General features: G+C 42.1%; 1 protein-coding gene across 10 annotated transcripts in view; it reads left to right on the top strand.

Annotated features, from left to right (window-relative positions):
* The window catches only part of TIAM1 (TIAM Rac1 associated GEF 1), a 504,950-nt gene that overhangs the window by 337,586 nt on the left and 141,154 nt on the right, over window positions 1-26,210 (top strand). For 9 of the 10 annotated variants that reach the window (XM_073804434.1, XM_073804432.1, XM_073804433.1 and 6 more), the window contains one exon: window positions 20,673-20,850. The gene's annotated coding sequence lies outside the window, so the exon portion shown is untranslated. Of the gene's footprint in view, window positions 1-3,271; window positions 3,350-20,672; window positions 20,851-26,210 lie in introns of all 10 variants that reach the window. The other variant, XM_033856012.2, reaches the window with a different exon arrangement.

Below are 26,210 nucleotides of genomic sequence, written 5' to 3'. Positions count from 1 at the left end.
GAATAGTTCATTTCTGTGTCTTAAAGGTTTGGGGATACACTGTATTAAAAACACAATATAAAAACAACAAACCTATGATTAGAAATGTCATTTCATGGCTGTTGATGTTTTTGTTTCAATGAGTGGGAAGAAGCCATTAATGGGATACATTAAACTCCAAATTGAAGTATTGTTGCTGTATAAAATCACCTGTAAAACCTGTATTCCTTTTCACCCTGCACTTCCTTCTTCTGATATATTTGTTTAATACAGAGTAAAATATTTGTTTCTTTCTCTGACTCATTTATACCAGAATTTATAAAAAAGGTTTCGGGGGCATGTATACCATTATGCTTTTTATTTTTTTTAAAGCTTGTATTCCAGTAGTCACGTATACACGTAGATATGTATGCATATACACACCACCCCTCACACACATATACATGAGCCCTAAGTGGATCAGATTTGATCCATGTCCAGTGAGTAAGAATTCTAAGAGCCAAGGATGATGCCAGGTTAGTCATTATTATCTTTCTCATGGTCTGTGTTGTACTTTTGTGGTTGATGGAAAGATATGGGTGAGTGAAGATCTAGGAAATTGGAGAGGGAAGATTACCACATGAGGATAGTGCTGGTCATGATATTGATACTTGGAGTTGCCAATTAATTAAACAGCTTGATTACTTGGCTCTTTCTTCTGCGAGGAGAGGCTGAATCTATATAAATGAGTACCTTTCATTAGATGAGTTCGTACAGTAGTAACCCATCAAATACTTTCTCACAGGCTGTTCACAGATATTCTGCAAAATAAAGTTGCACAATTAAGAAAGTTTGGAAAACACTGGATTAAATAAAGTGAAATCCATTTCTTGACTGCAAGCGTTGGAATTCCCAGCTCTGATCACAGAATGCATATTCCTTAAAGTATTTATAAACATTCCCTGTATATCTCCAGAATGTGTACAAATGTTGGAAGAGAGTGTGGGGTTGAGAATTGAGTACGTGTATGAGTACACTCTTCCACCCACTCAACAATAGACATGTCACTTAGAAAGAAACAAGTGTGAGAGTTTATACATATGCCTTTCCTCCAAGTTGCTGAGATCATTAAATGATCTCATGTATATAGAAATGCTTTTCAAATTTTGAAGCACTCTGAAAACATTAGTTATTAATAAACCCTCTACTTTTTAAATTGTGGTATTATATACATAACATAAAATTTACCATTTTAACCATTTTTAGGTGTACAGTTCAATGGCATTAAGTATATTCACATTGTTTTGCAACCATTGCCACCATCCATCTCCAGAACTTCTTTCTTCCCAACCTGAAACTCTATGCCCATTAAACACTGACTCCCCCTTTCCCCCACCCCCTGGCAACCACCATGCTACTTTCTCTCTCAATGACTATTCTAGGTACCTCATATAAGTGGAATTGTACAGTATTTGTCCTATTTCACTCGGAATAATATCTTCAAGTATATCCTATGATTTTTTATGATGTGGGATTTTAATTTATTTTCTTAATTCACTCACCCCTGGTGCCATTCTTTTTTTTTTTTTTTTTTTTTTTTTTTTTGCCATAACGCGGGCCTCTCACTGTTGTGGCCTCTCCCGTTGCGGAGTCCGGACGCGCAGGCTCAGCGGCCATGGCTCACCGGCCCAGCCACTCTGCGGCATGTGGGATCTTCCCGGACCGGGGCACGAACCCGTGTCCCCTGCATTGGCAGGCGGACTCTCAACCACTGCGCCACCAGGGAAGCCCCCCCCCCCCCCCGGTGCCGTTCTTTTAACACATAGCACATTGACAGAGAATGCACGTATTCCTAGTGTTCTTCTAGAATAGCCCTGAATAGGCAGTACCCACAATTTTAGGAGAGGAGCTTTTATGGACGTGCCTTTGAGAAAAGCTGATCAAGAATCTAGTCCATCCTTGAAGGAATCAAAAGGTACAAATTTCCAGTTATAAGTACTAAGGAAATAATGTATTCCATGATGTATATATTTATCTCTGCTGCACATTATATAGGAAAGTTGCTAAGAGGGTAAATCCTCAGAGTTCTCATCACAAGGAAACGTTTTTTCTATTTCTTTAATTTTGTACCTGTACGAGATGATGGATGGTCACTAAACTTACTGTGATCGTTTCATGATGTATGTAAGTCAAATCATTTTGCTGTACACCTGGAACTTGCACGGTGCTCTACATCAATTATATCTTAATAAAACTGGAAGAAAAATGCATTTTAAAAAATTAAAAAAAAAAAGAATCTAGTCCATCCTCAAATTAGAACTAAAGTGACCCAGAGCTCTCCCTGACAAGCAGACATACTTCGTTTCTTCTTGAATCAGTGTTTGAAATAGTAGAGACCTGAGTTTCAACCCCTAAGTATTCGTTATTATCTAGATGCTTTATGCACAAGATTTTTTAAATTTTATATTTCATCATTTTTACCTGTCTTAAAATGGTGGCTCTTGATATGGGGCTCTTTTGGGGAAATCCTCTGTAACTTTCAGGATGAAAAAAATCATCCATTTCAAAACTAAATAGCCTAAAATTTGAAATGACCTGTTCTTATTTATTAAAGCCTTTGGAGTGTGTGTGTGTGTGTGTGTGTGTGTGTGTGTGTGTGTGTGTGTGTGTGTGTTTTAGAATGAATATTCTCCTCTATACCATGATTTTATAGCAAAATTATTTTCAAATACCCATTATTAATCCCCATTATTAGAAATGTTTCCTTTTCTAAGGATTTTCAATATTCTGATTATAGATGAAATGGTGCCAAAATGATCATATTTTTTCCTAAGTAATCACAACACATCGCTTAAAAAAATCACAGTCAAATTAAACTGGCATCTTGTCCTATTGTGCATATTCTTGTCATCAAATGTATGTTTTTACCTTTGCCCTCTTTAGAGCATATTTTTTCATTGTAAATAGTATTAGCGGCATCAGCGTGCTTTAGCATTAAAATTTTCATTAAAATACTAAAATGGTAAATTTTAGTATTCATTTTTCATAGCACTCTGAGCTCATCATAGACAACCTGATTGCTCTTAGGTCTTTTACTGCATTTTTGGGGTCCTTGTCTCATCTTACCTCCCCACCCCCGAGATCCTTAAGACGCTTTAAGGTGCCTTGAGCCTTCTCTATCTTAGCATCCCCAGGGAATCTTGGACCGCGCCAGCCACGGAGAAGATTCTCAGCACACATTGAAATTGAATTGGGTTGAGTTGAATTGAGATTTAGGTCTGGAAGCAAAAATTGAAGGGATTTTTTTTTTTAGATGAAAAACGTCAGGATCTTATTTACCTTTATGGAGAACCACGCCGAGCTGGTACAGCACAGATGGCAGCCTGTTCCTGTGAGTGTGGGGATGGAGTGAGAGAAACAGAACAAAACAGGTGGCTTTAGAGCTGGCATCCTGGTGCCAACATTAGCTTGGGCCGCACTTCCCTGTGCTTGTGTGAGTGAGGCATCGGCAGAACCAGAAGGCTGATGTTATTTTGATCACGAGCTTTATTTAGTGAATACACTTGATTAGTCCCCCTCCTTCTTCTTCTGGATGCTATTTTGAATGGAAAATCACTACTGGAAAAACAAATCCCTACACTGATGATGTACACAGTACCTCTTTTCTCCCTGTCACATACCACACCCAGCTTTGGGCTCCTTATTCTACGTTTCGAAAGTGCTTACTACATGCTAGATTTTACTGAGGAAGCATCCGAAGCCATAGAGAAATGAAATGATTTGTCCCAAGTTAACAAGTTTTCCTGGTGCTCAAAGAGGAATACCTATGGCGCCCCCACTGGGTGTGTTCTTTGGTTTGGTCCTTGAAAATTCAAGGTCCCTGCCCTGGAGAGAAGCAGAATTAGAACTCCTGAGCCAAATCTCTCTGCTTGTTTTCTGTCAAGGTGAATATTTTCAGAAAGGGGTACACTTAGGGCTTGGGAGGGCTGTGCTCATACCCAAGGCTTCCAAGGGGTGGTTTGGTTTAACTGTGGGCTTGTTGGTTCCAGCCAGCTGGGAGGAATTGCTTCCCCAGTGTGATGCATTAGTCACGAGCAGAGTGTAGGAGGTGGTGAACCATCAGACACCCCGACACCCTGCCCCCCCTGCTGGGGGGTCAATTTTAAGGTCAATTTTAAGCCCAGCTGCATCAGAATTGAGGACTTGCTGGGGATACCCCTACCCACACCCTGCTGTGTGCTTGAAATCTTGGCTCAGGTGGGAGAGGGTGGTGGTTTCAGATCCAAGGCTAGGGCAGAAATGGCGTCACAGGGAAGCTTATGTACCTAGGATGCATAATTTGTTCATGTGTGTGAGGGGTGGGGGCAGACTAAGCGGCGGGTCGGGAGTTGGCGTACCTGTGTTTTCCCATCTGCGCATATATATATATATATATATATATATTTATATATATATTTATATTTATATATATATAAATATATATATATTTATATTATATATATATATATATTTTATATATATATATATATATATATATATATATATATATTTGCTGTACGCGGGCCTCTCACTGTTGTGGCCTCCGGCCACGCAGGCTCAGCGGCCATGGCTCACGGGTCCAGCAGCTCCGCGGCATGTGGGATCTTCCCGGACCGGGGCACGAACCCGTGTCCCCTGCATCGGCAGGCGGACTCTCAACCACCGCGCCACCAGGGAAGCCCTGCAAATATATTTTGATGCTGTTCTCCATGTTGAAGTAAAAGAGAGCCACAACTCTGAATGTTGTTGGCTACTAGGAGACTTAAGCTTGGAGGGATGCTTTTGTCTAGAAATATATGGCAAAGTTGACATCATGAAAGTCAGGCCACTCTCTCAGTGACCCCTTCATGACCTGAAGCCTGGGGTGACCAGGGACACCCCAAGTAGACCTTTCTTCAGAGCTCAAGTCAGGTGGACTTGTGGGCTGGTATTCAGTCTAGAACACCTGCTGGCTATTCAGTTGTAAACATTCTAGATGGGATACTTTTTTTTTTTTTTGGTACGCAGGCCTCTCACTCTTGTGGCCTCTCCCGTTGCGGAGCACAGGCTCCGGACGTCCAGGCTCAGCGGCCACGGCTCACATGGCCCAGCCGCTCCGTGGCACGTGGGATCTTCCCGGACTGGGGCACGAACCCGTGTCCCCTGCATCGGCAGGCGGACTCTCAACCACTGCGCCACCAGGGAAGCCCTGTATGGGAATACATTTTATTCTGTTTGTTCCTTTGGCTGATATTGACACCATTACTAGGTACTGGAGAAAAAGTCTACTGGGACATGGGATGGTTAATATTATATGTTAACTTGACTAGGCTGTGGTGCCCAGTAATTTGGTTAAATACTAGTCTAGAGGTGGCTGTGGGGTTTTCCTGTTTTGTTTTGTTTTTCGTATGTCAGGCACTCTTCATGTACTTTTTTTTTTATAATTTTTATTGGAGTATGGTTGATTTACTTTCTGCTGTACGGCAAAGTGAATTAGTTATACATATACATGTATCCACTCTTTTTTAGATTCTTTTCCCATATAAGCCATTACAGAGTACTGAGTAGAGTTGAGTTCCCTGTACCTGCTATACAGTAGGTCCTTATTAGTTATCTATTTTAGGTATAGTAGTGTGTATATGTCAATCCCAATCTCCCAATCTATCCCTCCCCCGCTTTGCCCCCGGTAACCATAGTTTTATTTTCTACATCTGTGACTCTATTTCTGTTTTGTAAATAAGTTCATTTGTACTTTTTTCTTTTTAGATTCCACATATAAGTGATATCATATGATTATTTGTCTTTCTCTGACTTACGTCACTCAGTCTGACAGTCTCTAGTTGCATCCATGTTGCTGCAAATGGCATTATTTTGTTCTTTTTTATGACTGAGTAATATTCCATTGTATATACGTACGACATCTTCTTTATCCACTCCTCTGTTGATGGACACTTAGGTTGCTTCCATGTCTTGGTTATTGTAAATAGTGCTGCAGTGAACACTGGGGTGATGGTATCTTTTCGAATCATGGTTTTCTTCGGATATACGCCCAGGAGTGGGATTGCTGGATCATATGGTAGTCCGTCCGTCCTTCCTTCCTCCCTCCCTCCCTCCCTCCCTATATTTTTTAGATGTGATTTAGCATTTAAATCAGACATTGAGTAAAGCAGATTATCCCCCCATAATGTGAATGGGCCTCATTCAATCACTTGAAGGCCTTAAAAGTAGACTAAGGTCCTCTAGAAGGAAGCGATTCTACTCCAAATGACTTTGAACTCAAGACAGCAACATCAACTCTTCCCTGGGTCTCCAGTCTGCTGGTTTGCCCTGCAGATTATGGATTTGCCAGACCTTGCAATCTCATGAGCCAGTGCCTTGACATACTTATCCATCCATCCATCCGTCCATCCATGCATCCGTATCCTGTTGGTTTAGTTTCTCTGGAGAACCTTGACTAATACAGGGGCCATGTGCCGTGGAACCATGTGATAAAAAGTAATGAGCTGTGGTCCCTTCTTTCATGGAACTTGTGATCCTACAAGAGGAGATGGATTAAGACAGGTATTCAAATAACTGATAACTGCGGGGATTCAGAAGAGAAAAGTGATGAAGAATATCTTGGAAGAACAGAGCTTTGTAAAATTTTTCAATAAAACACTCCATAAAAAGGGAATTAATCTCTAACCACTCCATGTGCCGTTTTATTTTGGGGGGAAGATGGGTATTTCATCTTAGAAAATCATATACATTTAAAATTTTATTCCGTTATCAATCTGCACCAACACCCCTGCTCTCCTTAACCTTCTGAGTAAATCTTTGAGTAAAACTGACTCTTCTGAAAGTTGTTCCTTTAGTCCTGTGGCTCTTGTCTCTGCTGGGTGTGCCAGGGGTGTTTGTACATCATCTAGCAGTGCAGGGGTTGACGTGGCGGCATTCTTGAAGGACACTGAATGTATCTTGAATGTGCATTAGTTTGGTTTTGCAGTGATGTATAACATTGAGTGGTTTGGGCAGAAAAGATGGATATTAGTGATGGGGATTAAAGGCAAAAAGACTTGCATTAAAAGGATTAAGAATAGGGGGACAGCGTAGATATAGAGATACTTTAGGGACCTTGGAGAAAGAAAAGGGGAAGAAGAGGAAAATTTGGAAAGAAAGAAATGAACATGATGAAACCCTAACTAAATACCAATGAAGGATGTCTTCACACACGCTGCCTCACTTCATCTCCAGCACAGATCTACAAGGGGGATTTCCTATTTTGCAGTTGGAGAAAGTGGTCCCTAGGGATGGTAAGTGACTCACTCAAGGTCATGGGGACATTGAATGGCAGATGAAGACTAGCTCTGACTGCATCCAGACTCCCTGTTGCATTTATAAATCTGGCTGCCTTCTGGGAGGGATCGTAAGTGTGGAAGGTTTTCAGCCAGAATGGTGTGTCAAATTTGAGCAATCAGTGGGGTAGCCATATGTAGGTGTCCAGAGCAGCTTAGAAAGAGGGATTTGTGCTGAAGACCGAGATTTAGGTAGATGACAGTGTGGAAGGAAGGAAGGAAGTTTGTTAAAGAGAAAAGTACTCCATCTGGAGAGCTAGATATGAGGTTGTGGCGGAAACTACATTTGGGGTGAGAGATGCAGTTGAGAAGTATAAGGTCATGGATGGAATCCAAGGGGAGGGAGCATTTTTTTTGGAGTGGGGGCAGATCAGCAGGGTCAGATGCTGATGGGAGGCCTCCAGTGAGAGGTCCTTTTGTCACCTGGATTGGAAGCTGGGGGGGGGGGGGGAGAGGGAGAGAAAGAGAGAGAGAGGATTCCTTCCAGAAGAGGAAACCGTGTTTACCCACCTATGAGGATCAAAATTTTGTTCAAAAATCTTCTGTTAAATGATTTTTCTCTATGTGTTACTGTTAGCCTTTATTCTTCCAGACTATGTAATTGAAATTTCTTGACTATTTATCCTGGCTGTGTCTGAGATAATCCCCACTGAACAGTGCAGCGATGTTTGGAAACGTGTTTTTGTTTACTGCTGCTTTTTTTTTTTTTTTTTCGGTACGCGGGCCTCTCGCTGCTGTGGCCTCTCCCGTTGCGGAGCGCAGGCTCCGGACGCGCAGGCTCAGCGGCCATGGCTCATGGGCCCAGCCGCTCCGCGGCATGTGGGATCTTCCCGGACCGGGGCACGAACCCGTGTCCCCTGCATCGGCAGGCAGACTCTCAACCACTGCGCCACCAGGGAAGCCCTGCTTACTGCTTCTTGGCCAGCCATTGTATTGTCTTCCAGGGGTTGGGGATGAGGAAGTTGCAATGAGTCCTTCCTTTGTGTATCATTTTCTTTTTCTGCATATGGCATGGTTTTATTAACGACTGGTGAAGGGGTATTGATTACTGCCTTGATTGCAAAAACACAATTTAATGGCCCCTCTAGAGCTAGTGCTGTCAGCAGATAATTTCAGAGCAGCCTAAGGTTTTCAGCATGTGTCTACCGACCTGGTCTTCTGAATGGTGATATTCCCTTCTTGAAGATTCTGGGAGATTTTGACAGTGCTGTTATGTTGCTTCACAGTAAGCCCGAGATGTAGGTAAAGTTACAGAGGCATTCCTATGAGTTTTCCATTAACTGTCTTTCCTTATTTTTTCTTAGTTTCCAGACTGGTTTTCTCTGTCCTAGAACAGTGGTCTTCAATATTGGATATATGTGCAAGATGATTTCATTAGGGTGTGGGAAGGACATTTCAGAATTTGTATTTCTCTCTCTGTTATGCATTTAAATTTCTGTGTACTTCTGTTCAGTTCAAATAAATTACGCACATTATAAACAGATACAGAAATTGAAAATGTACATAATTTATTTGAACAATAGCCCAGATATGTAATTTATACATTGATTAAATAAGTGAGAGCACACACTCATTCTGTTTCGGGTGAGCATGCTTGGAACGATTTTATTGAATGGGGATTCCCATAAAGCCATTTGCACACTAGTGCCCTGGACAGGAGTGTCCTCATTAATTCTTAGCAGGCAGGGCCTGGTGTCTTTCGCTCGCCTTGTGCGTGGCCTCATAGATATTACTTGGCAATGAATGTCAAGCTTTTAAAGCTAGTTGCTATCATACAAGGAACAGATTTGCTTTGTGATTGCGTGTATCGGTTTTTCTGCTCTAGGACTTTGATGTACTCCTGTTGTAGAAATGTTCCCGTAACCTCCCAGGAGCTGTCTTTGTGTTGAAGAGGTTGATTATCCTCTTATGACGTCAGGGGGGTGCGTGTGTGCTTTGTTTGATTTTTTTTTTTTCCTTCTGCTTTTAAAAATCCAGTGTGCAATGACTTTGGCTGCTTTTTATTTTTCTCCCAATTTGTTACTTGTCTAGGATGAATGTTAGTTGTTATTTAGCCAAAAAGATCTTGTACCAGTCTTTAAAGTAAGAATTTGTTTTCCATCTCGCATTTCTGGGGTTAATCTCAGTGGCACTTTTTGCCTTAATCACGTCACCTGTTTACTGTAAAAAGAATGCCCAGCAGAGAGAATCTCATGGTGGTTTCCATTATAATACTTACAGGTTTTGACTTAAGCAAGTTAAAAAAATGTGGAGTTCTTTTCAAGTATAGGGACCATAGAAACTTCTCGACCATCCTCTTAATTTTATTTTATTTATTTATTTTTAATAAATTTATTTTATTTATTTCTTTTTGGCTGCGTTGAGTCTTTGTTGCTGCGCACAGGCTTTCTCTAGTTGCGGCGAGCGGGGGCTACTCTTCGTTGTGGTGTGCAGGCTTCTCATTACAGTGGCTTCTCTTGTTGTGGAGCACGGGCTCGAGGTGTGCTGGCTTGGCTCAGTAGTTGTGACGCACGGGCCCAGTTGCTCCATGGCATGTGGATCTTCCCTGAGCAGGGATCAAACCCGTGTCCCTTGCATTGGTAGGTGGATTCTTAACCACTGCGCCACAAGGGAAGTCCCCATCCTCTTAATTTTAAAGGGGATGGATGGTCAGAAAGGTTGGATTGAGTTCCTTGTGGCCCCATAGTTAGTGCGTGTCTTTCCTGCCATCTCTCTGTCCCCATTGCCGTGTGCCCCACTCCTACCGTCCCTATCGTGGTCACTAGCAGACCATAACTAACTCAGAGCATTGCCTGAAATCTGCCTGGTGTTGCACAGCTGTCAACTTCTCATCTCACCCGCTCACAGAAAGGTGAAGTGAGTGCCCTTAACTGCTACCTTTCTTCGAAGTGATGCTCAGGCACAGTTATTTATACATTGCAGGTGCATTCCACTGTGCTTGGCACAGCTTTGGAACATCAGCCTTGCAGCCAGTGATCTTATTTAATTTATTACCCCCATCCCAAGGTGTGAGCAAGGGCCATAGTGGGTGTTCCTGTGGCCCTAGGGAGTCTGGGGAGCTGAACTCAAAGCTGATTTACATTTTAACTTCGTGGCACCAAACTTGAGGCATCAAGCTTTTCTTTTTGTGTTAACTTGTCAATGCTGTTTAATCCATTTATTATTATAGGTCTTGGCTTAGTCAGTAAAAGTGTAGTTGAGATAGTGCTTTTAACTTGTGGCCTCTCGCAGGTTATCAGATGTGTGGGTTTTGTTGTTGTTGTTAAGTTCTTTGATTATACAATTGGCCAATATTTGTGTCTCCATTTTGATATCCTTCCTGATCTAAGCATTTTGGGAGGGTATCCTTCCTTCCTTCCTTCCTTCCCTCCTTCCTTCCTTCCTTCCTTCCTTCCTTCCCTCCTTCCTTCCTTCCTTCCTTCCTTCCCTCCTTCCTTCCTTCCTTCCCTCCCTCCTTCCTTCCTTCCTTCCTTCCTTCCTTCCTTCCTTCCTTCCTTCCTTCCTTCCTTCCTTTGTGCTGAGGCCTTGAGTGGAATGGACATCAGATTTCCAGTAGGATCGCTGCTGCCCGTGAATTTTGGCCTCTCAGGCACAAGACTTTTGAATTGGGTGCCTCATTTGCCATCACAGTGGAAGGTGTTATTATCACCTTCTGTTTTGTCAGTTACCAAACTGCAAATACCGGAGGTGTCTCTCCCTTCTTTTTCTCGTCTCCTCCTTATTTCTCACAGGTGTATGTGTGGCCACCAAGTTCTGGGGACTCTACCTGCTCACTCATAGCACAGAATGACGGAACAGGGGGACGTAGGACAGCCTCATTGCCCCAGGGCTCTCACTGTCCAAGTGAAGGCCACCTTACCTCCTCCAGGCACTGCCTGATGGGTTGGTTGCAACAGACCTCCACCTTCTCTTTCACGTTACCCCAGGGGATGCGGAGGGATGGGGGAGAGAAAATGTTCGATCCTGTAACTCCCCTAATCAAATCCCATCACAGACTCCATTGCACATAATCATGTCTAATTTCTCTGTGTAGCATCCGTAACCCCAACCCATCTTTTTAAAGGCCTCATCACTTCGAGCTCTTTTCCATGCACTTCTCTACAACGTTGGACTGATGCTTTCATTCCTCAGAGCCTTTGCTCTTTTCCTGGAACGCTCTGCCCTTCTTTTTTGCAAACTCCCTCTTATCCCTGTTCATTTCCTCCCATCCTCACAAGCCAGGCCAAATCTGATGAACCCTTCACGACCAGATTTGACTGATAGTTTCCCCTGGCAGAATTAGTCTGTTTTTTTCCCATCACCCACTATTTTTAAAAAATTATTTAAGTTTTTAATTGAAGTATAGTTGATTTACCATGTTTCAGGTATATAGCGAAGTGAGTCAGTTATACATATATGTATAATTTTTTTCAGATTCTTTCCCATTATTGGTTATTACAAGATAGTGAATATATTTCCCTGTACTATACAGTAGATCCTTGTTGTTTATTTGATATATAGTAATGTATATCTGTTCATCCCAAATTCCCAGTTTATCCCTCCCTGTCCCCCCATCATTCACTATTAATAAGGCCAGATTAGCCTTTACAGCCCTGTCTCAGAGTGGACAAATGTCCATCATTTTCTTAGGCTGCGGGCACCGTAAGGAAACGGTCTATTTTCTCGTCGCAGACATAATGTAGGTGCTCAATAAATATTGATTGAGTTGAACTGAATTGGTAACAATCAGTAAAGTTCTTATGTAGACAATCTGCTTTACCCAAATAATTCACAAGCAGTTTTTAGATAGTTATAACTATTTAAAAATCTATTCTTATATCCCCTCTTTCATAACATGCTAACCATTGTAAGACACACCCCTCTTTTATGTACCACCAAGCAAGGAAGAAAATGGTGCCGATTTTTATCACACCATTGTGATTGTGAGATAGTATATTCAACTTCAGAGACCTTCAACATGAAAAATCTGTTTCTTAGAGTCAGTGAAATAAGGAATTGTCTTTTACCTGTTAGAGCTTGTAGTCTTAAATATATAACTGCAAAACAATTTGAATTGATTTGCAAGTACTAAATTTAAGTCATTTTAAAAGGTTTTCCCATTTTAAAGTGAGGAGAGAGTAAAGGAGCATTTTAGGCTAAGTACGCAGGGATTGACTTGGGAAATAGTGTTCTGTCACTCTGTCTTATGACTGAGCCTTAGTCTTTTTCTTTGAAAAGATGAAGACTTGCAGGTAAAGAATCACTGCTATTTTGAAAATCCTTGGAAGGAATTCCTTTAAAATTTTTGTAAAAATTATTTTATTTGACTTTGAAGGTTCTTTGCTGCACTGAAATTTGATTAAAATCCTATCTTCTCACCTAAATACATATCAAGATTAATGTCCCCCTAGCAATGGTGTTACATGGGACCCCGTGACAGCTTCACTTTTTAGGTTGGGCAGCTGTGTTTTCCACCTTTCATGTTTGCTCATTGACTTGTGGTTATTAAATCAACTTGCTAATCAGATATTCACATGCAGGTAGAAACTTAACATTTCTAGCTTTTCTTAATGATTGGTTCAGTAATCTATATTTTAAAAAAATAATGGTCTTTTATTTTTCACTATCTAATACATTCCTATATAGCATACTATTTCAATTTAAGATTTTTTTCCCATTTTACTGAGAAATAATTGACAAACATCACTGTATAAGTGTAAGGCATACAGCATGATGGTTTGACTTACGTATACTGTGACATGATTAAGATTTAATTTAAATTGACACAATGAGGATACTTAATAAGTTTTCAAATGGATGTATGGTCAACTTTTCAAATTTTTAGTATATGCACCTGTATTTCTTAACAACATTTCTAGCTTTTCTTCCTTCCTCTTCATCCTTGGTATCTGGATTACCCAGTTCTCTCTTAAACCATTTTCTCCTAGAGAAGTTTGCCATCTTGTACACACCTTCCACCAACACAAGTACCACAGTGGTGGGAACAGAACCAAGGAGGATGTACCAGGTGCCCAGGGGGAGCGATTCCTTCTGATGGGCCCTTTAGCCTCAGAGCATAAAGGACCAACAGCGTGGATTCAGTGCACCCCCGCCTGGTGGCCCCTCAGAGGGACTTGTGATATCTCCTCTGTCCTCTATGACAAAGGCAGTCCCAGCCCTCCTTGCTGGCAGGCAGAGTTGCCACACCGGCCACCTGCATGCCTGGCCTCACTCCAGGGAGCTCTTGTCTGATTCACAGAGTGACCCTCCCTTTCTGAGTGGGAAAGGCAGCTCCGGGCCAGGGAGCTGTGCCTCGGGTGGTGGCGAAGGAATGAAATTGCCAGGATGACCAAGTCGTGCTCTGCTTTCCGGTGAGGGAAAAGGACTCCTTGACATCCTGACTGTATTTTAGGCTGAAGGACTTCCTTCTTGGCTGCATGATGAGAGAACAGGTGAAGGGAAAGACCAGGTTGCAGGGGCTGGAGACCATCATGGAAATTGCAAGCTGCCGTTTCCTACTTTTGGGTCACATGGGCGAGCCCGGAGAAAGTCTTAGAGGCAGGCCTCTAAGGGTCTGAGTATCCCGTCTTTTATGGTATACCTTCCTCTCCAGGGCTCACACAAGGCCAAGGCTGTGTCCTTTAGAATGGAGACTCCCCTATCTGCCTTCCAGGTTCAGCCTCAGCCTTGGATAGCCAGAGGAAATGAGAACCAAATTCCTCTCCTTGAGCTTCAGTCTTTGACAGTGAAAGAGGAGCTGCCCTCCTCCACTCTGTGTGGTGTCTCAGGAAATGAGGCCCTTCCTGAGCTCAGTGAGGCTCCTGCAGCTGATGTGGGGATGGGAAGCAGGTCTGCTGAAGGGAAGACTCCTGGGCGACTCGAGTCTGGAAAAGATGCTGTTGGGTAATGTGATCATGTTTTGAAATCTCTTCTAAACTAAGACATTGTTATATTTTCGAGAAGATTATTCTGAAGTGCAGTTGAAAGATTATACACTCTCTTGTGTTTCACAGGAGTTATGGAAGCAGCTGCAGCAGAGTACCATCCCCTCCCACTGTCCTCTGTGGGCACCTGGATACCCTAGTTCTCTCACTAGGAACTCTGTTAACTTAAGCCACAACAGACATCAGCATCAGAAGTTAACTGCAGTCAGCTCCATTTCCATTTTCTTTTGAGATCAGTTGTTCCATTCTCTCTTACAATGCCATGGGCGTGCGTTTTCGAGGTGACTCAGACTTGAAATTGATCCAGGAGCCCAGAGCTGAACTCTCACATCGTATGGTCACTACGCTTGGAATGGTGGGTGGAATTCTCAAGAGTTCAGTAGCTTCATGGCTTCTGAGTAGGAGTGATGCTGCTTAGAGTTTTGAAAAATTATGTGATTCTCGTGGTCTGTCCTGAAAAACACCCCATGAAATCCATTTCAGTAAGCTGGGGCCTCCTTTGAGCCCTTTTTAGAGCCAAGCAGCGGGGGCTGTTTGGGAGATCTGATGGCAGCTCTGTAACACTGCCCTTTGGGACTGGTGGTTTCCAAACACTTTGCAGTGAATGATGCAATGCTGGAGTTGAGTTGTATGCACTGGCATTTGTCAGTGTCCAAGTATAGTTGCAAGACAATAAACACGAAGAACCTGGGGAAACTAAAGAGTCATATTTTGGTCTAAAGCCACTTACATGATGCCAGTCAGATCGTAAGCATTCCTTAAATGGTACATCTCCCTGAGTGGGGGGAAGAATATATTACTTCACTTTGAAATGCACTGACGTGACTCCTATGAAATACAGTCGCGTCTGTTCCAGATGAACCTGTTGGTTAAGTATTGCCAAAGATTCACTGTTCTAAAATTAAAGTTATCATTTTAGTAGAAATTTCTCGACTGACTTAGCTAGCTGAAGAATATCGATTCTATGAACGTTTCCTCACTTAGTTACCTTGGGATGCATTTGGATATGCTGAGAAGTTGCATTGCTCAAAATCAGGGCAGTCTTTGGATAGGGGAACTTTCAGGAATTTTGTTTGGCTGATTTGGGCGTCTGTTTTTACTTGCCTTGGAAAACATGGTTGGGCTAAAACCATTTCATCCATGCTTTAGGGAATAGGAATTTGGAAGCCCTGTCTAGCTCATTCATCTGTGTTGAGGGATCATCTTTTTTTTTATGCGTTACGCGGGCCTCTCACTGCTGTGGCCTCTCCCGTTGCGGAGCACAGACTCCGGACGCGCAGGCTCAGCGGCCATGGCTCACGGGCCCAGCCGCTCCACGGCATGTGGGATCCTCCCAGACCGGGGTACAAACCCACGTCCCCTGCATTGGCAGGCGGACTCTCAACCACTGCACCACCAGGGAAGCCCACAGTCTCAGTTTTTACACAAACCAGACAAGCTCACCCCTGATGGAACTGTCCCTTTATGCCAGGTGAGGTATGGCCGTCTGGTAGCACAAGCCAGCTACCCTTGGGCATCGAGCCAGAGAGCTCCATCTCCCTCATGCTTACCACCCCTCAGCCCAGCACTCTTTGGAGAGCAAGCAGGTATTTAAAGAGATTTTCCTGGAGGGTAAGCAGCCTCTCTACCACTCAGGATCATACCTTTTCAGACCTTCTGTCCCTGAACTGTGATTTTTTTCCTTTAATCCATTATGAAGACAAGAATCAGCCATATGAAACTTGTCGCTGAGCCCATGTGAAAGGATGTGGTTCAAAAAACGTGGCTCGTTGTATCACAGTGGGCTCAAAGGACCACTGGTGGAAATTCCTGTCTGATCTTGGTACCTAGAACGTTTGTCCTTCTTCTGAGCAATTGATTAGGACATTGTGAATTTTACAACTGCCCTGTTTTCCCTGTATGAGTTGGCTGTACCAAAAGCTTGCTGTCAAACTGAGCCAGCTGGGTAGATTGATAGGGTCTGCGTTGTTACCTTGATTCTGCCCTCCTTCACTTTGTCTTAACCTTTGGATTCCTTTTATTATTCCAGTAATAATTTCTCCTATTCTATTTTAGATAATGTATCTTTGGAAGTCACTCCTGAGTCCTTTTTTTTTTTTTTTGGTTGCATTGGGTCTTCATTGCTGCACGCGGGCTTTCGCTAGTTGTGGTGAACAGGGGCTACTCTTTGTTGCAGTGCACGGGCTTCTCATTGCATTGGCTTCTCTTGTTGCAGAGCATGGGCTCTAGGTGTGCGGGCTTCAGTAGTTGCAGCATGTGGGCTTCAGTAGTTGTGGCACGCAGGCCCTAGGACGCACGGGCTTCAGTAGTTGTGGCACACGGACTTAGTTGCTCAGCGGCATGTGGGATCTTCCCAGACCAGGGATTGAACCCGTTTCCCCTGCATTGGCAGGCAGATTCCCAACCGCTCTGCCACCAGGGACGTCCCCTGACTCCTTTATTGAATATAATAATGGTTAAAATCATAAGTAAAGAAAATGACTGATGAATTTTTCTTTAACCTTAATTTCTGAACCATTAAAAAATTTCCAGTGTCCTAGATTAATCCATCTGTCTGTTCATCCAAGGCTGATTTTTGGACTAAATATGAATACTAAAATCTAAATTCTTCTGGTGCTTATTGCATATAAAAATATTAAGGATTTCTGACGTGTTTAGGATTTAGATCCAACACTACTACTCCCAGACCACTTTAAGTTTCAGGGTAAGGGGAAAACTTTCTGATTCTCATTAATTCAGTAATATGAAACACTTTTGGGCACTAAATCATCATGAACAGCGTAAGAATTAACATACTTTTGTAGTCCTATATAGTTTATAGTGTTTTGTTTTGATTCTCTAATTTCTGTCTTATAACAACCTTTTCAGGTAGGTGTTAAGTAAAGTAGATAATATTACACATCGTTATTTTTCCTGCTAAGTGTCAGAATGGGTAGTTTACTTACCCAAGGTCACATAAGTTAGTAAGTAATAGAGCCTGGTATATGAACTTAGGTATTTTGAGGGCAAGTACAATATCCTTTTCTCTATACACTTTGTTTTTGTTTTTTTTTTTGTTTGTTTTGTTTTTGCGGTACGCGGGCCTCTCACTGTTGTGGCCTCTCCCGTTGCGGAGCACAGGCTCCGGACGCGCAGGCTCAGCGGCCATGGCTCACGAGCCCAGCCCCTCCGCGGCGTGTGGGATCTTCCCGGACCGGGGCACGAACCCGTGTCCCCTGCATCGGCAGGCGGACTCTCAACCACTGCGCCACCAGGGAAGCCCTCTCTATACACTTTGATTCCTGGAACTTGCAAACACTTAAAAGTGACAGGATGCCTCTTATGACTGTTTCCTAAAGGTGAAAAAGAAAGTTCTGGTGTGGCAGACATTGTAGGAAAAGCCATGGATTAACTGCCGTGGACACCGCATCTCTGACAGTTGTCATATTTTCATCTCACGTGAGACTGTCGGGTTGGAGTGATGGGACCCCTGAGCCCTGTCTATTTTTGAGGTATCTGAAGTCTGGGATTAGTTTTGGTAATTCCTTCCCCTCCTCCAGCTCACACACTTCCCTGTGAAAACTGGTAATTTGACACCTGACACAGAAATTGACTATACGGGTTGAGACGAATCTGAGTGAGACTGTGAAACGCGGCACATTTATCGTTCACTTCACTCGGGGTCATCTTAATGTAATGCAGGCCATCCTGGTCCTGCCAGATTTTGTCAGGTTTGTGCCTGTGCGGGGGCTGTGGCTAATTGAGTCAATCACATCTTCCAGCTGGATTAATGAATTCCCCTATTGTCTCACAACACATTTAAGGCGACCAGTTTCAACTTAGAACATAGACCCAGTTTCAGTGAGTTAGGTACCATGTTTTAAGGAAGCCCCCATGATAGTGGCCCTTCTGTAGCATCCTCCTTACCATTTACAAATGTTGAATAATAGTGGAAATAATCGCTGATATTTATTGAGAACTGACCAAGGGGTAGGCGCTAAGCTAATTAGGTAACATAGATGATCTCATTTAATGCTTGTATCAACAGAATGGCTTAGGAACTCTTATCCCCATTTGTAGAGGAATAAATTGACATTTAGAGTTTGCCTCAAATCACCTTGCAAGTAAGTGGCAAGGCTGTGATTTGACGCCTGTAGTGGGACTCCAGGCTTGAACTCCCAACACTGAGTTTGGTGCTTAGCTGCCTCCCGACGAAGTTGAATTCTTTGCAGCTCTTAAAGAAAACCTGGAGTCCTGGTGGCTCTCGGGTTGCCGTGGTATATACCTTCACAAGGCCGTGGAGGACTTAACCCACTGTGAGTGCTCGATACATACTGAGTGCTTGATGACACACTGCAACCTTAGCATATTTGCTGATTGCAAAGAACAAACTATGTGCAACCTTAGCATATTTGCTGATTGCAAAGAACAACTATGTGTCTCTTCATCCATCTGTATCAGGGGTCAGTTCCACAGCCAGGCTCACAGGTAAAAATTTTTTTCCCACCAAAATCAGAAAAAAAAATCATAGCAAATAAACAGTTTTGTTTTCCTGCATGTTTTATAAACCATGCCTGGTAACTTTCACTTTCTTCCCCATGTAGTTCTTCTGCCCAGGGGTTAGAAGAATATAACAGAGAAACATTTTAATTCTGGTAGTAGAATATGGACTTTTTTTTTTGTTTAAGTATAAAAAAAATGCATTTTCAGCCTCCGTTGTGCAGGTGGAGGACAGCCGCCTGCAAGGCCCGGTTTGCCAGCAAGAAACCAGCCTTGCAAATTATTGGCAGCTGGTACTGTAATGAGTCCATTTCAATATAAATGGGCTGTTGCTTATTAATTTCTGCCAGTTCCTAAGCAATTCAGGAACCGCTTTGAAAATTTAAAACTTTGCAGAGATCAGCTTAAGGAGGATGCCTGGGAAAGAGAGGGAACAGGACAGCAGTGGGAGAATTATGGGAAGGACATGTATTGTAGGGTAATAATGGGGTATTGCTGAGAGCTCTGCTCCTCTCCTGGCAAGCGTGAGTCACCAAGTTTACGGCGAAATAGCACGTTTTCCAAGATAGAACTGTAACTTCACTTATTGTGCTGTTCTCTATGGATGTATATATTTATTTATTTACTGTCTTGGTGTGGCAGCCTTCTACACCAGGAGGCAGTTTTCTCCGTGGTCCTGTGCAAGCTGTTTGTCATCTTGGGTTCCCACCTTTATTTCTTTCTTTATTTTTGGCTGCGTTGGGTCTTCCTTGCTGACCGTGGGCTCTCTCTAGTTGCGGCGAGCGGGGGCTGCTCTTTGTTGCAATTGCGGTGGCTTCTCTTGTTGCGGAGCACGGGCTCTAGGCGCGCGGGCTTCAGTAGTTGTGGCACGTGGGTTCAGTAGTTGTGGCTCGCGGGCTCTAGAGTGCAGCCTTAGTAATTGTGGCGCACGGGCTTATTAGTTGCTCCGCGGCATGTGGGATGTTCCCGGACCAGGGCTCGAACCCGTGTCCCCCGCATTGGCAGACGGATTCTTTTTTTTTTTTTTTGCGGTACGTGGGCCTCTCACTGCTGCGGCCCCTCCCGCCACAGAGCATAGGCTCCGGACGCGCAGGCTCAGCGGCCATGGCTCACGGGCCCAGCCGCTCCGCGGCACGTGGGATCCTCCCGGACCGGGGCACGAACCCGCGTCCCCCGCATCGGCAGGCGGACTCTCAACCACTGCGCCACCAGGGAAGCCCAGCAGTCGGATTCTTAACCTCTGTGTCACCAGGAAAGTCCTCGGGTTCCCACCTTGATGAAGCCACCAGCAATAGGTGCCACCTGTGGGCAGCGCCACAGAGGAATGGTCCGTAGGAGAGGAATGAGGGCAGCCACCCCAAGGAAGCCCTCGGGGCTTTCTCCTGTCTTTAGTATCTGCAGTCTCACCTCAGAAGGCAGGCTTTAGAAAAAAAAGACCATTAATACTGCTTGTTTGTGGAACTTATTTTGAAAATATGTATATGATGAGAAGGTCTATGTACTGAATTTGGTCTTTTGTTTAACTGTCTTTTAGCATTTTCTTCAACTTCTCTGGTAAATATAGCTCTACTTTGAGAATAACTGAGATGCCCTTGTTTCCTTTCATTCATCTCTGTTGTGACTTTTTAAACTTTAAGAGGGAACCATGGACACCATTTCCCAGTAACCTGTTTCTGTTATGCGATACCTTCATCTTTAGAGTTAGATGAAAATGATAAAATAACTGAGTTTGTCAGGCTCTTTATTACCGTGACTGTAAATATGCTTGTGTTTATTGATTTATCTGATTATGTCTGTTATTTTATACCTGTAGCTAAATGTGGCATTGTTCAATTTGGTATTTGTGTGGTATTTCACACAAAATGGATGTTGGAGACTTGACGTAAATGGGCTCGATGGAAAATTCCTATCTCCTGTGTTCTGGCTAACCATTTGCTTTCTCTTTTTCTGTCCTCTCCAGGTTTTGGAGACATTCTCATAGACTCAGATGAGACTGTGATGGCCACCCCGAGGGGCCAGTGCTAATACGTTTCCCAGCCCCAGTCATTGTTCATCCTGACATCATTTCCAATCTCAATATCTAAATGCCACAGTGCTCTTGGGGCAAGTTGGGCTGGGAACCACTGTTGCCTTGTAAGGTAAGTTTGTGTATGTGTATCTGAGCCTGTGTATATCCCCATGAATTAATGGTGATGCCTCAGAGGTGGTGAGACAGATACATTTTAGCAGAATTGCCATTGCTGTGTTGTATGTAGCTTGTGGAAGAAAGAATTTGGAGTCACTTTTTTTGGATTAAGGTTACACCCATCTAACAAGTCAAAAGTATTAGCATTAAAACTAAAAAAAAAGAAAAAAGCAGAAGCAGGTACCTGTCTTTTTCCCCCTGTGAATTGCCCTCAGGATCTTCTACATTTATTCCCGAGCTTTGCCATCTTTAGATGGGATTGTGTTTGAAAAAGGCAATCCCAGCTTCAAAATCTTACTTCAAAACAATGATATATTTTGTTTCTAGTTTGGATAATCTTTTAAAAAGCAAAATAAATACAGTCAAAATAATAATCTTTCTAAATCAAAGATCATCTTTTATTTGTTGCAAAACTTTCCTGTTTAGTCTCCTGTGTTAGGGGTATTTGTGTGTGACTTGGCAAAACGCTTTTCATGGGTTTGTAAAGATTTAGCAAAAACTTTCAGAACTTTGTCTCAGTTTAATCTTAGCTCTTTTCCCCCAACCCCCCTATCCTGTCTTCAGGCTCAGCCTCCAGTAGGAAAAAAACAGGCTTGAAACCAAGCCCTCCCACTAGAATCTAATTTTAAATTTGCAATCTGTTGTCCTGTGATTTTTGCTTCAAATTTAACTTTGAAATAAATACATTTCATCCTTTCTTTTGCAGTTTTGGAGGTCTGTTTTCAAGTCATAGAAGGGTAATCATTACGTTTATTTTAATAAGTTTTTAAATACCTCGGGAGGGGTCAACAATTTTATTAATAATAATCATAATTTATATACATCATTAGATGCCTTATGCTTGGATTTCACAGTGCCCTTATCAGCAAGAGAAACCTTGCTTTAATAGTTAACTTTTGACTTGAATATAAGTTGGGTCATCTTGCGCCCACTAATGGGCTCTAATATTTTATATTTTTGGAATACCCTTATTATAGGCAATCTGAGTGATGAGCATTTCCATTGAGAAGAGCTGTACGGAAACTTTAATTTATTTAAATGGCCAGTGTAATAACAAGTAAGGCATGGTCCCTGCCACCGGGAGATTATAATAAAATGCGAGGGGTCTACGTACAAAGCCAGACAAGTGTGTCAGTGTGCAAATAACCATGCCACAGACACGATGTGAGGAGGTCGAGCAAAGTGCCATTGGAACATAGAGAAAGAGTGATTAAATTCCAGCTCCATAGTATTTTCTTTATCTTAGGTAATTTTCTGGAGCCATCTGTTTTAAGTTTGGGTTTGGTGCTGTTTAATTGTAGCTGTCAGTGTGGTACCCCCATCCTTACTCTCTTCAATTATCCAAGAAACCTAGGAACTTAAAGCATTTATTTATTTTTTTTCTTTCCTTAAAATGAATTGCAGGTTTAGTGTAACTTTGGAAAATACAATAAACAAAGTATAATTTTGAAAATTAAAATTGCCCATAATCACTCTATCGAGGATAGTAACTTAAAAATATTTTATACGTCTGTATATTCCTTCTCTCTCTCTCTCACTCTCTCTCTCTCTCTCTTTCTCTTTTTTCCTCTCCCTTTCCCTCCGTCTTCCTGTGTGTGTGGTGGCGGGGAGAGGGAGAGAGAGAAAGTAAAATATTGTTAACATTCTTAAATTTTTAATCTCCTCAAAGCCAATATCTTGGATGTGCATCTCAAATGTAAGTTTTGACTTGCTGAGAATAAGAAGAGTTTTGCTCCAGAGATGTTTGACCCTAATAGTAGAATTATCTTTTTGATGATCTACTCCTGAACAGGGCAAGCCCTGGCAGGCTGACCCACAAGGCTGGGCTTTGATCATGTGGAACATTCCTGTTCTTCAGCTAAAGGGTGGGGCATTCTGTCATCTGTTTGGAGTACTGCTTGAACTTCTGGTCTCATCTAGGGAATTAGACATCCTAAACCATAAAAATATTATTATAACCTCCTTAGATCTCAAGGTGATGAGGTTATTTCTCGTTTCCCTTGTGTCTTCTTCTTTCTCTCCCTCTTTTTTCCCTCTGACTAAAACTAGTAGAGTATTTTTCTTTGTTCTCTCTGCCCAGAGACTTTGACCATGGGTGGCTTTCTATTAACTGGAATGTTTTCTCATGCAGTACTAAGAAAACCTCACATTGGCATGATTGAAAAATTCAGCTTATGTTATAGCTTGGATCATACAGGTTTTTCCTTTCTTTTTAATTTGTGTTGTACTTCTCCACTCATGTATAATAATTGATGTTCACGGTGATCTTGCATAGATGTTGCAAGCAATTAAAATTTTCATTTATTTCAAGAGTGTTTACCTTTACTCAGAGAACACAGTTATACAAGTTGCTTTAAAAGTTTGATAATTCCAACCTCTGGGTCACCTTGGGGTTGGCATCTATTGACTGTCCTTTCCCCTGAGAACTGGTTAGATTTTCCTGGTTCTTTGGAATGCATTGTGGACATTTTGAGTATTATGTTGGGAGAATCTAGGTCCTGTGAAAATCATCTAGAGAACGTTGAATTTTCTTTTTTGCTTTTTTAGCGGGTAATCAACCTGGCTAGGTTCAGATGGCAAGTTCTGTCTGACCTCCTGTGGGTGGTGACTCTCATGTCAGTTCAGTTTTCAAAGCCTTTGCTCTGAGGCTGTAGGTTTATTCCACACAGGTGCCACTTGGGAGCTAGACTGGGAGGTGGGCTGTGGTTTATATCATAATTCAGTTCTCAAAGCCTTTGCTGTCTTGCTTTGGGTCAGTCCCAGGTATGTGCACTTGAGGGGTGAGCCTGGGACTTGTGTAGATGTACATAGCATTAGATGATTTGTTTCCTCCAGCTCTTTTTTCCTCTGAGATCCCGCTCACTCTTTGACTTGCAGGGATCATTATTCTTAGTTTCTTTGGCTAGAATGACAGGGTATGTCTCGGGAGTTTTTGCTGCCTGTGCCACAGCTGGACTGTGTGCTTACCCTCCATGCAAGGTTGGAAGAGTAAAGTAATAAAAACAAAAATGGGAAACTCACTCTTGTTAGAGTGGCTTCTTCAGGTTTTGACTCCCACCCCCAATCCATCTGCTTTTGCTTACTCTTTGGAATTCCTCGGGTGGTTGGTTTTTCCTTTGGTCCAGAGTTTTTAGTATTTATCATTGGGAGAAAGATCAGCTGTGGTGTCTTAACTTCATCTTAGCTGGTACCAACATTAGCATTTCAGTTTTGTTCATACTGTGTTAGAGACAGAAGCCCAATCCCTAGTTAATCAACTCTACTTCTCTATTTAGTCTCACTATAGACCATTGTTTTGGTTTACTTTGTATTTCTTGATAGTATTATACTAGATAATGCTCAATACATGCTTATTTTTTATTGCCTAACTTGTTGAAAAAGAGGATTCAAAAACATTTCATGTTGAAGAATCCTCACTTTTAAACAAAAATTTCATTTAACCAGAGTATTCCAGTTAGTTAAGGCTTTAACTTTTTATTTTGAAATAATTATAGAAATCGTACACAATAAGTATACCCTTAACCTAGTTTCCCCTAATGGTTGCATCGTACATAATTGCAGTAAACTACCAAAGCCAGGAATGTGACATTTTTTCCAGTGTGTGTGAATAGTTCTATATTATTTTATCACATAAGGCTTAGTAGGCTAATAAATTTATAAAAGCTGTCCCTGAGAAAGGACCACCTACCAGATGTATGTATAAACATTTCTAATGACTGTACCTTTTTTTTTTTTAAATTGAAGTATAGTTGATTTACAATGTTGTGTTAGTTTTGAGTGTACAGCACAGTGATTCAGTTATACATACATATATATATATCTATTCTTTTTCACATTCTTTTCTGTTATAGGTTATTCCAAAATACTGAGTATATAGTTCCTTGTGCTTTACAGTTGGTCCTTGTTGGTTGCCTATTTTATATATAGTAGCGTATATATGTTAATCCCAAACTCGTAATTTATCCCTCCCCCCTTTCCCTTTTGGTAACTGTAAGTTTGTTTTCTATGTCTGTGGGTCTATTTCTATTTTGTAAATAAGTTCATTTGTGTCTTTTTTTTTCAGATTCCTAAGTGATATCGTATGATATTTGTCTTTCTCTGTCTGATTTACTTCACTTAGTATGATAATCTCTAGGTCCATTCATGTTGCTGCAAGTGGCATTATTTCATTCTTTTTTATGGCTGAGTAATATTCCATATTGTGTATGTGTGTTTGTGTGTATAGATAGATAGATAGATAAAGATACATCTTCTTTACCCATTCACCTGTGAATGGACATTTAGGCTGCTTCTGTGTCTTGGCTATTGTATATAGTGCTGCCTGTACTTATTGATAAAGTTCCTTAAGATACCTTTTAACTATTTCAATGAGTACAGTAAGCCCCTTACATACGAACGAGTTCCATTCTGAGAGCGCATTCGTAAGTCCAGTTTGTTTGTAAGTCCAACAAAGTTAGTCTAGGTACACAACTAACATAATCGGCTATATAGTAGTATTTAATTTGATGGGATTTAAAGGAAGTTTCTATGAGTACTTGAAAAATTTAACTCCTCACTTAAAGAGAAAGATCATGGTGTTGGGAAGAATGGGAAAGTCACACTCCCTCTAGTGTCCTTGGTCTCTGGCCCTGAGAATCTCTTGATTTTCTGATATCTACTTTCAGATGACCCCTTCCCATCACGTCACTATGTCTCCTTTGCCCCCATTTTCTCTGGATCATCTCAGGCTGAGCAGTTCTGCACTGTCTACCCTGACAACGAGGAGATGTATCCTCTCGATTCCAAACCCCTTTCCTAAACTTCTGAGGGAATAGCTCCAAAAAGAGGAAGAATGTGGGAATTAAGTGACATGAGACAGGAGCAAGGCCTTAATTTGCTGCCCAGGTAATTGAAGTTTGGGGAGTGCAGTGAAGCAGGGCAAGCTGAAGCCCTCAAGTCAGTTCACAGATCAGGGTGATCCCAAACCCAGTGGCCTGGAGTGAGGGACCTGCACCGGTCTGCAGGTGGAAGGGACCCAGAGAACAGCACACAGCCTGGAAACCGGCGTGTTGTCTAGGCACTCTGATATAGAAGAGCTGGCATATTTAAGGCCAATGTGTGTTTTCCCTAGTTCACATTGTGCTAACATTCTCATCTGTTTTCTGTTGTAGTTGCATGAGTTTGAATTTTTACATTCTAGATTAAAGTTTATTTTGTCCTTCATTCATTCATTCATTCATGCAGTATTTTTCCACTGAGCACCTACTGTCTTTCAGGCAGTGTTCTAGGCACTGCAGATACAGCAATAAACAAGACAAGCAAACTTTCAGTCCT

Source organism: Tursiops truncatus, chromosome 4 (genome assembly GCF_011762595.2).
Source record: "Tursiops truncatus isolate mTurTru1 chromosome 4, mTurTru1.mat.Y, whole genome shotgun sequence".
Lineage (NCBI taxonomy): Eukaryota > Metazoa > Chordata > Mammalia > Artiodactyla > Delphinidae > Tursiops > Tursiops truncatus.
Note: the sequence above shows the minus strand (reverse complement) of the source record. Positions and strands in the feature narration are given on the sequence as shown.